This window comes from Arachis duranensis, chromosome 3, assembly GCF_000817695.3.
Source record: "Arachis duranensis cultivar V14167 chromosome 3, aradu.V14167.gnm2.J7QH, whole genome shotgun sequence".
NCBI classification, from domain to species: domain Eukaryota; kingdom Viridiplantae; phylum Streptophyta; class Magnoliopsida; order Fabales; family Fabaceae; genus Arachis; species Arachis duranensis.
In genome coordinates, this window is record NC_029774.3 from 51274024 (window position 1) to 51283450 (window position 9427).

A 9427-nucleotide genomic window follows, 5' to 3' on the forward strand; every position below is an offset into this window, starting at 1 on the left:
TTCATACTTTAAGTTGAACTCGAACAGTTCTTCAACCCACTGTAACATCTGACCTGTCAAATCCGTCTTTCGCAAAATGCTTTTCATTGGTTGATTAGTATGGACTTTTATGGTATGAGTTTGAAAATAAGGTTGGAGCCTTTAAGAGGTATGGACAAGGGTATATACAAATTTTTCTATCTTTTGGTAGTTCAACTCTGCCCCTTGTAAGGCTTTGCTGACAAAATAGATAGGTTGTTGTCCTTTTCTTCTCAGACCAGAGCAGAGGCTATAGCTTAGCGTGCCACTGCTAAATATAGGACGAGTTCCTCTCCCTTTACAGGCCGGGTGAGTATGGGTGGCTGGCCCAAGAAGGCTTTGAAATATTAGAAGGCTTGCTCCCATTCTTGACTCTATTCAAATTGCTTTCCCTTTCTCAAAATCGAGTACAAGGGTAGTGATTTTAGTGCCGACACCGCTAGGAATCTAGATAGAGCTGGTAATCTCCCATTTAGTTGTTGAACTTCTTTGAGGCAGGTCGGGCTCTCATGTCGAGTATGGCTCGGCATTTGTCCGGGTTTGCTTCCATGTCTCTTTGTGTTAGCATAAAGCCCAAGAACTTACCGACTTCTACTGCAAAGGTGCATTTCGAGTAGTTTAACCTCATCTCATGCTTCCTTATTGTGGAAAAAACTTCAGAGAGATCGGAAAATAGTGCCAAATCTTTTTTAGTCTTAACAAGCATATCGTCCACATAGACCTCAATGAGCTTCCCTAGATGGAATGAAAACACTTTATTCATTAACCGTTGATACATGGCTCTTGCATTCTTTAACCCAAAGGGCATCACTATGTAACAATAGTTAGCCCTTGGTGTTATGAACAAGGTCTTTTCTTAGTTCGACTTATACATCGAGATTTGATTGTATCCTAAGTAGGCATCTATAAAGGACAAGTATCGATATCCTAAAGCTGAGTCAATGAGAGTGTCGATACTTGGGAAGGGATACAGATCCTTTGGGCAAGCTTTATTGAGATCAGTGTAGTCCACACACATTCTCCATTTTCTGTTCTGCTTTTTACTAGCACAACGTTCACCAGCCATAAGGGATATTTTACCTCTATATGAATCCGGCTTAAAGTAGGGCCTGCACTTGTTCTTTCACAACCTGTTCCCTTTCTGGTCCGAGATTTTGACATCTTTGTTGGATAGGTTGGGAACCCGGGTACACTGCAAGCTTATGTGACATTAGGTTGGGATCTATTTCGGGCATAGCGAAGAGGTCGGAGTTTACCTTGAGTAGATTAATGAGCTTTGATTTCAATCCATCTTCTATGTTCGCCTTAATCTTGTTATTTTTTTTGGGAAGATCTCCGATTTGGACTTGTTGTATTTCTCTTTCTGGTTGAGGACATAACTCTACCCGAGTTTGAATGCCACCGAGTTCGATGGTGTTGATTTCTCTCCTCCCGGGTTGCCTTCTAAATTGAGGCTCTCATTGTATCATTTTCATGCCAGCTGGTCTCCCTTAATTGTAGCAATTTCCTCTACAGTGGAGAACTTCATGCAGAAATGGGGTGTTGAAACAACCGCGACAAGTCGGTTCAGAGTGGTCCGACCTATCAGGGCATTATAGGCTAACGCAACGTCAACTACTATGTAGTCAACACTTAGCGTCTTCGACTTAACGCCTGGTGCACGAAATTGCAATCACACTTTTGCAACTCTGCACAACTAACCAGCAAGTGTACTAGGTCGTTCAAGTAATACCTTACGTGAGTAAGGGTCGATCCCACGGAGATTGCCAGCTTGAAGTAAGCTATGGTTATCTTGTAACTCATAGTCAGGAGATGAATAATAAAAAGGATTTTGTTCGTGAAAAGTAAAAGAGCATGAAAAGAATGGTACTTGTTATTCAATAATAGAGAGTAGGTTGAGGTTTCGGAGTTGCTCCATCTTCTGAATTTCTGCTTTTATATTGTCTTCTTCTTCCAAAAGCGCATGTCCTTTCCATGGCAGGCTGTATGTTGGTGGATCACCGTTGTCAATGGCTACTATCCATCCTCTTAGTGAAAACATGTCCTTTACAGTTTCCCGCATGGCTAATCATCTGTCGGTCCTTACTTGTGTCGAAATAGGACACATTTATCCTTTTGCACACTATCCCTGCGCCCAACATTTGTGAGTTTGAAGCTCGTCACAGTCATCCCATCCCAGATCCTACTTGGAATACCATAGACAAGGTTTAGACTTTCTGGATCTCAGGAATGCTGCCAAATTGTTCTAGCCTCTACCATAAAGGTTTAAATCTCACGAGTTTGAGTGCTCTGTTGTCAGGAGATGCAAGTCAAACTCGTGGATTAGAAACCCAAGAGATACGCACTCAAGCTATCGCCCAATGACTACGTTGAGCTCACGTAGAACAAAAGTGGTTGTCAGGCACGCGTTCATAAGTTGGGGAATGATGATGAGTGTCACGGATCATCACATTCTCCATGTTGCAATACGAGTGAGTATCTTAGAATAGAAACAAATGTGATTGAATAGAATAGTAGTAATTGCATTAATCCATGGAAACACAGCAGAGCTCCTCACCCCACGTATGGGGTTTAGAGGTTCATACTATAGAAGATACAATAGGATTTGTCAAAAAATATCATAAGATACAAAATAAATCTCTAAAAGTCATTTTTATACTAAACTTGTAACCTAAGTTTACAGAGAATGAGTAACTAGATGCAGAGAGTGCAGAGATCCACTTTCGTGGTCCACTTGGTGAGTGTTTGGGCTGAGCTTCCTAGCTTTCACGTGCATGTGCTGTTTCTAGAGTTAAACGCTAGCTTGGATGCCATTTTGGGCGTTTAACTCCAGCTCTGGTGCCAGTTCTGGCGTTTTACGCCAGAAAATGATTTCTGGTAGGCGTTTAAACCCCAGTTTGGCCCATCAAATCTCGGAAAACGTATAGACTATCATATATTGCTGGAAAGACCAAGATGTATACTTTCCAACGAAATTAAGAGCGCCCCAATTGGATTTCTGTAGCTCCAGAAAATCCACTTCGAGTGAAAGAGGGTCAGAATCCAACAGCATCTACAGTCCTTTCTCAGCCTCTGAATCAGATTTTTGCTCAGGTCCCTCAATTTCAGCCAAATAATACCTGAAATTACAGAAAAACACACAAACCCATAGTGAAGTCCAGAAATGTGATTTTTGAATAAAAACTAATAAGATCCAATGATATTTTTGCGCACTGTCACTGCGCCCAACACTCGCGAGTTTGAAGCTCGTCACAGTCATCCCATCCAGATCCTACTCGAAATACCATAGACAAGGTTTAGACTTTCTGGATCTCAAGAATGCTGCCAATTGATTCTAGCTTATACCACAAAGACTTTGATCTCACGGAATGAAAGGCTCTGTTGTCAGGAGAGGCAACCATGCGTCGTGGACCAGGAGGCCAAGAGATGCACACTCAAGCTATTGCAAATAGAACGGAAGTGGTTGTCAGGCACGCGTTCATAAGTGAGAATGATGATGAGTGTCACAGATCATCACATTCATCAGGTTGAAGTACGAGTGAATTTCTTAGAATAAGAATAAGCTTGAATTGAATAGAACAACAATAGTACATTGCATTAATTCATGAGAAAGCAGCGCACCACACCTTAATCTATGAGGTGTAGAAACTCCACCGTTGAAAATACATAAGTGATGAAGGTCCAGGCATGGCCGAATGGCCAGCCCCCTAAACGTGATCAAGAGATCAACAGTGATACAAAGATAGTCTTAAAAATGATCTAAAGATCTCCCGATTAAAATACAATAGTAAAAGGTCCTATTTATAATTACTAGTAACTTAGGATTTACAGAGATAAGTAAATGATGCAGAAATCCACTTCTGGGGCCCACTTGGTGTGTGCTTAGGCTGAGCATTGAAGCTTTCACGTGCATAGGCTTTTCTTAGAGTTAAACGCCAGCTTTGGTGCCAGTTTGGGCATTTAACTCCAGCTTTTATGCCAGTTCTGCCGTTTAACGCTAGAAAAGGGTAGAAAGTTTGCGTTAAAATGCCAGATTTCGTCATCAAAACTCGGGCAAAGTATGAACTATTATATATTTCTGGAAAGCCCAAGATTTCTACTTTCCAACGCAGTTGAGAGCGTGCAAATTGGGCTTTTGTAGCTCCAGAAAATTCATTTTGAGTGCAGGGAGGTCAGAATCCAACAGCATCTGCAGTCCTTTTTCAGCCTCTGAATCAGATTTTTGCTCAGGTTCCTCAATTTCAGCCAGAAAATACTTGAAATCACAGATAAACACACAAACTCATAGTATAGTCTAGAAATGTGATTTTTGCATAAAAACTAATAATTATATACTAAAAACTAACTAAATCATACTAAAAACTACCTAAAAATAATGCCAAAAAGCATATAAATTATCTGCTCATCACAACACCAAACTTAAATTGTTGCTTGTCCCCAAGCAACTGAAAACAAAATAGAATAAAAAGAAGAGAATATACAACGAATTCCAAAATATCAATGAAGCTTAGCTCTAATTAGATGAGCGGGACTAGTAGCTTTTTGCTTCTGAATAGTTTTGGCACCTCACTTTATCCTTTGAAGTTCAGAATGATTGGCATCTCTAGGAATTCAGAATTAAGATAGTGTTATTGATTCTCCTAGTTCAGTATGTTGATTCTTGAACACAGCTACTTTATGAGTCTTGGCTGTGACCCTAAGCACTTTGTTTTACTCTTTTTGCTTTGGATCACGAATTTAACCACTCAATCTCAAAAACAAAAAGTATTGTCACCACATCAAAATAATCAAACTACTTTCAAGATAAATTTCGAAATTCAAGTACTTTTTGTTCTTTTGTAATTAGGCATATTTTTCATTTAAGAAATGTGAAAGGTTCATAGGACATTCATAGCCTTAAGACATAGATACTAGACACTAATGATCATGTAATGAAGACACAAACATAGATAACACATAAATCATAAAAATCAAAAAACAGAAAGATAAGAACAAGGAAATCAAAGAACGGGTCCACCTTAGTGATGGCGGCTAGTTCTTCCTCTTGAAGATCCAATGGAACACTTGAGCTCCTCTATGTCTCTTCCTTGCCTTTGTTGCTCTTCCCTCATGGCTATTTGATCCTCTCTAATTTCATGGAGAATAATGGAGTGCCCTTGGTGCTCCATCCTTAGTTGCTCCATATTGGAACTCAAATCTCCCAAAGAGGTGTTGAGTTGCTCCCAATAGTTGTGTGGAGGAAAATGCATCTCTTGAGGCATCTCAAAGATTTTTTGATAAGGGACTTCCTCATGCTCTTGTTGAGGTCCATGAGTGGGCTCTCTTATTTGCTCCATCCTCTTTTTAGTGATGTGCTTGTCATCTTCAATGAAGATGTCTTCTCCTATGACAACTCCAGCTAAATTGCATAGGTGACAGATGAGATGAGGAAAGGCTAACCTTGCCAAGGTGGAGGTTGTGTCATTCACTTTGTAGAGTTATAGAGATATGACCTCATGAACTTCTACTTCCTCTCCAATCATGATGCTATGGATCATGATAGCCCGATCTACAGTCACTTCGGATCGGTTGCTAGTAGGAATGATGGAGCGTTGGATGAATTCCAACCATCCTCTAGCCACGAGTTTAAGGTCATGCATTCTCAATTGAATCGGCTTGCCTTTGGAGTCTCTTTTCCACTGAGCACCTTCCACACATATGTCCATGAGGACTTGGTCCAACCTTTGATCAAAGTTGACCCTTCTATTGTAGGGGCATGCATCTACTTGCATCATTGGCAAGTTAAATGCCAACCTTACATTTTCCGGAATGAAATCTAAGTATTTCCCCCGAACCATTGTAAGCCAATTCTTTGGGTTCAGGTTCACACTTTGATCATGGTTTTTGGTGATCCATGCATTAGCATAGAACTCTTGAACCATTAAGATTCTGACTTGTTGAATGGGGTTAGTGAGAACTTCCCAACCTCTTTTTCGAATCTCATGTCAGATCTCTGGATACTCATTCCTTTTGATCATGAAAGGGACCTTAGGGATCACCTTCTTCTTGGCCACAACTTCATAGAAGTGGTCTTGATAGACCTTTGAGATGAATCTCTCCATCTCCCATGACTCGGAGGTGAAAGCTTTTGCCTTTCCTTTCCTCTTTCTAGAGGTTTCTCCGGCCTTAGGTGCCATAAATGGTTATGGAAACACAAAAGCAATGCTTTTACCACACCAAACTTAAAAGGTTTGCTTGACCTCGAGCAAAAGAAGAAAGAAGGATGAAGAAGAAGAAGAAGAAATGGAGGAGATGGAGAGTTGTGAGTGGTTCGACCAAGGGGGAGAAGAAGTGTTTGTGATGTGTGAATTTGAAGGATGGCTGAGGGGTTTATATAGGATTGGAAAGAGAGGGTAGGATTCGTGTATTAGGGGTTGGGTTTGGGAGAGAAAGGATTTGAATTTGAATGGTGAGGTGGGTGGGGTTTTAGGGAAGAGTGGGTGGAAGTGATTGGTGAAGAGGTGATGGGGAAGAGAAATGAAGGTGATTGGTGAGGGGTATTTGGGGAAAAGTGTTATGGGAAGGTGTGAAGAAGAGAGAGAGTGAGTTAAGGTAGGTTGGACCCTGAGGTGTCAAGGATTTTTCATCCCTGCACCGTTTTGGTGTTTAAACGCCCCTTTGAGTGCCAATTCTGGCGTTAAACGCCAGGTTGCTGCCCATTTCTGGCGTTTAACACCAGCTTTTCTGTCCGTCCTCTCAATGAAAATGGTCCGGCTACGGGTTACGTAGGGCTAATCATCTATCGGTTCCCGCTTGTGTTGGAATAAGATCCAATGATCCTTTTGTGCACTATCACTGCGCCCAGCACTCGCGAGTTTGAAGCTTGTCACAGTCATCCCATCCCAGATCCTGCTCAAAATATCACAGACAAGGTTTAGACTTTCTGGATCTCAAGAATGCTGCCAATTGATTCTAGCTTATACCACGAAGACTTTCATCTCACAGAATGAAAGGCTCTGTTGTCAGGAGAGGCAACCATGCGTCGTGGACCAGGAGGCCAAGAGATACACACTCAAGCTATTGCAAATAGAATGGAAGTGGTTGTCAGGCACTCATTCATAAGTGAGAATGATGATGAGTGTCACTGATCATCACATTCATTAGGTTAAAGTACGAGTGAATATCTTAGAATAAGAACAAGCTTGAATTGTATAGAACAACAATAATACTTTGCATTAATTCATGAGGACCAACAGAGCTCCACACCTTAATCTATGAGGTGTAGAAACTCCACCGTTGAAAATACATAAACGTGATCAAGAGATCAAGAGATCAACAGTGATACAAAGATAGTCTCAAAAATGATCTAAAGATCTCCCGATTAAAATACAATAGTAAAAGGTCCTATTTATAATGACTAGTAACCTAGGGTTTACAGAGATAAGTAAATGATGCAGAAATCCACTTCCGGGGCCCACTTGGTGTGTGCTTGGGCTGAGCATTGAAGCTTTTACATGCATATTCTTTTCTTGGAGTTAAACACCAGCTCTGGTGTCAGTTCGGGCGTTTAACTCCAGGCTTTATGCCAGTTCTGCCGTTTAACGCCAGAAAAAGGTAGAAAGTTGGCGTTAAAACACCAGTTTGCATTATCAAAAGTAGAGCAAAGTATGAACTATTATATATTGCTGGAAAGCCCAAGATATCTAATTTTCAACGCAATTGAGAGCGCGCCAATTGGACTTCTGTACCTCCAGAAAATCTATTTCGAGTGCAGGGATGTCAGAATCCAACAGCATCCGCAGTCCTTTTTCAGCCTCTGAATCAGATTTTTGCTCAGGTCCCTCAATTTCAGCCAGAAAATACCTGAAATGACAGAAAAACACACAAACTCATAGTAAAGTCCAGTAATGTGATTTTTTCATAAAAACTAATAATTATATACTAAAAACTAACTAAATCATACTAAAAATAATGCCAAAAAGCATATAAATTATCTGCTCATCAAATGGCCCCATGAAGTCAATACCCCATACATCAAACAACTCAATCTCTAAGATCCCTTGCTGAGGCATGGCATAATTGTGAGGCAGATTACCAGCTCTCTGGCAACTGTCATAGTTACGTACAAACTCTCGGGAATCTCTATAGAGAGTGGGCCAGTAGAAGCCAGACTGGAGAACCTTTGTGGCTGTTCACTCACCTCCGAAATGTCCTCCATATTGTGATCCATGGCAATGCCATAGGATTTTTTGTGCCTCTTCTCTAGGCACACATCTACGGATTATTCTGTCTGCACATCTCTTAAAGAGATATGGTTCATCCCACAAGTAGTACTTTGCATCATAAATCAATTTTTTCGTTTGCATCTTACTGTACTCCTTGGGTACGAATCTCACAGCTTTATAGTTTACAATGTCTGCAAACCATGGTACTTCCTGAATGGCAAAAAGTTGCTCATCCAAAAAGGTTTCCGAGATCTCATTAGGAGGGAGGGACGCTCCTGCTACTGGTTCTATTTGGGACAGGTGATCAACTACTTGGTTCTCTGTCCCTTTTCTGTCTCTTATTTCTATATCAAACTCTTGCAGAAGCAACACTCACCTTATGAGTCTGGGTTTTGAATCCTGCTTTGTGAGGAGATATTTAAGAGCAACATGGTTAGTGTACATAATCATTTTTTATCCAACTAAATAAGATCTAAACTTGTCAATGGCATAAACCACTGCAAGCAACTCCTTTTCTGTGGTTGTGTAATTCTTTTGTGCGTCATTTAAAACACGGCTAGCATAATAAATGACATCCAGAAGCTTGTCATGCCTCTATTCCAATACTGCACCAATGGCATGGTAATTGGCATCACACATTAATTCGAATGGTAATGTCCAATTTGGTGCAGAAATGATTGGTGTTGTAACCAACTTAGCTTTCAAAGTCTCAAAGGCCTGCAAACACTCTATGTCAAAGATATATGGTGTATCAGCAGCTAGCAGATTGCTTAGAGGTTTTGTAATTTTTGAAAAATCCTTTATAAACCTCCTATAGAATCCTGCATGCCCCAGAAAGCTTCTGATTGCCTTAACATTAGCAGGTGGTGGTAATTTTTCAATTACCTCCACTTTGGCTTGATCCACCTCTATCCCCTTATTCAAAATTTTGTGCCCAAGGACAATTTCTTCAGTCACCATAAAGTGACATTTTTCCCAATTTAAAACCATTTAGTCTCTTGGCATCTTCTCAGAACAAGTGCTAGATGGTCAAAACAGGAGCTGAATGAGTCTCCAAATACTGAGAAGTCATCCATGAAGACTTCCAAAAATTTCTCTACCATATCAGAAAAGATAGAGAGCATGCACCTCTGAAAGGTTATAGGCGCATTGCACAGACCAAATGGCATCCTTCTGTAGGCAAATACTCCAGATGGACATCTGAA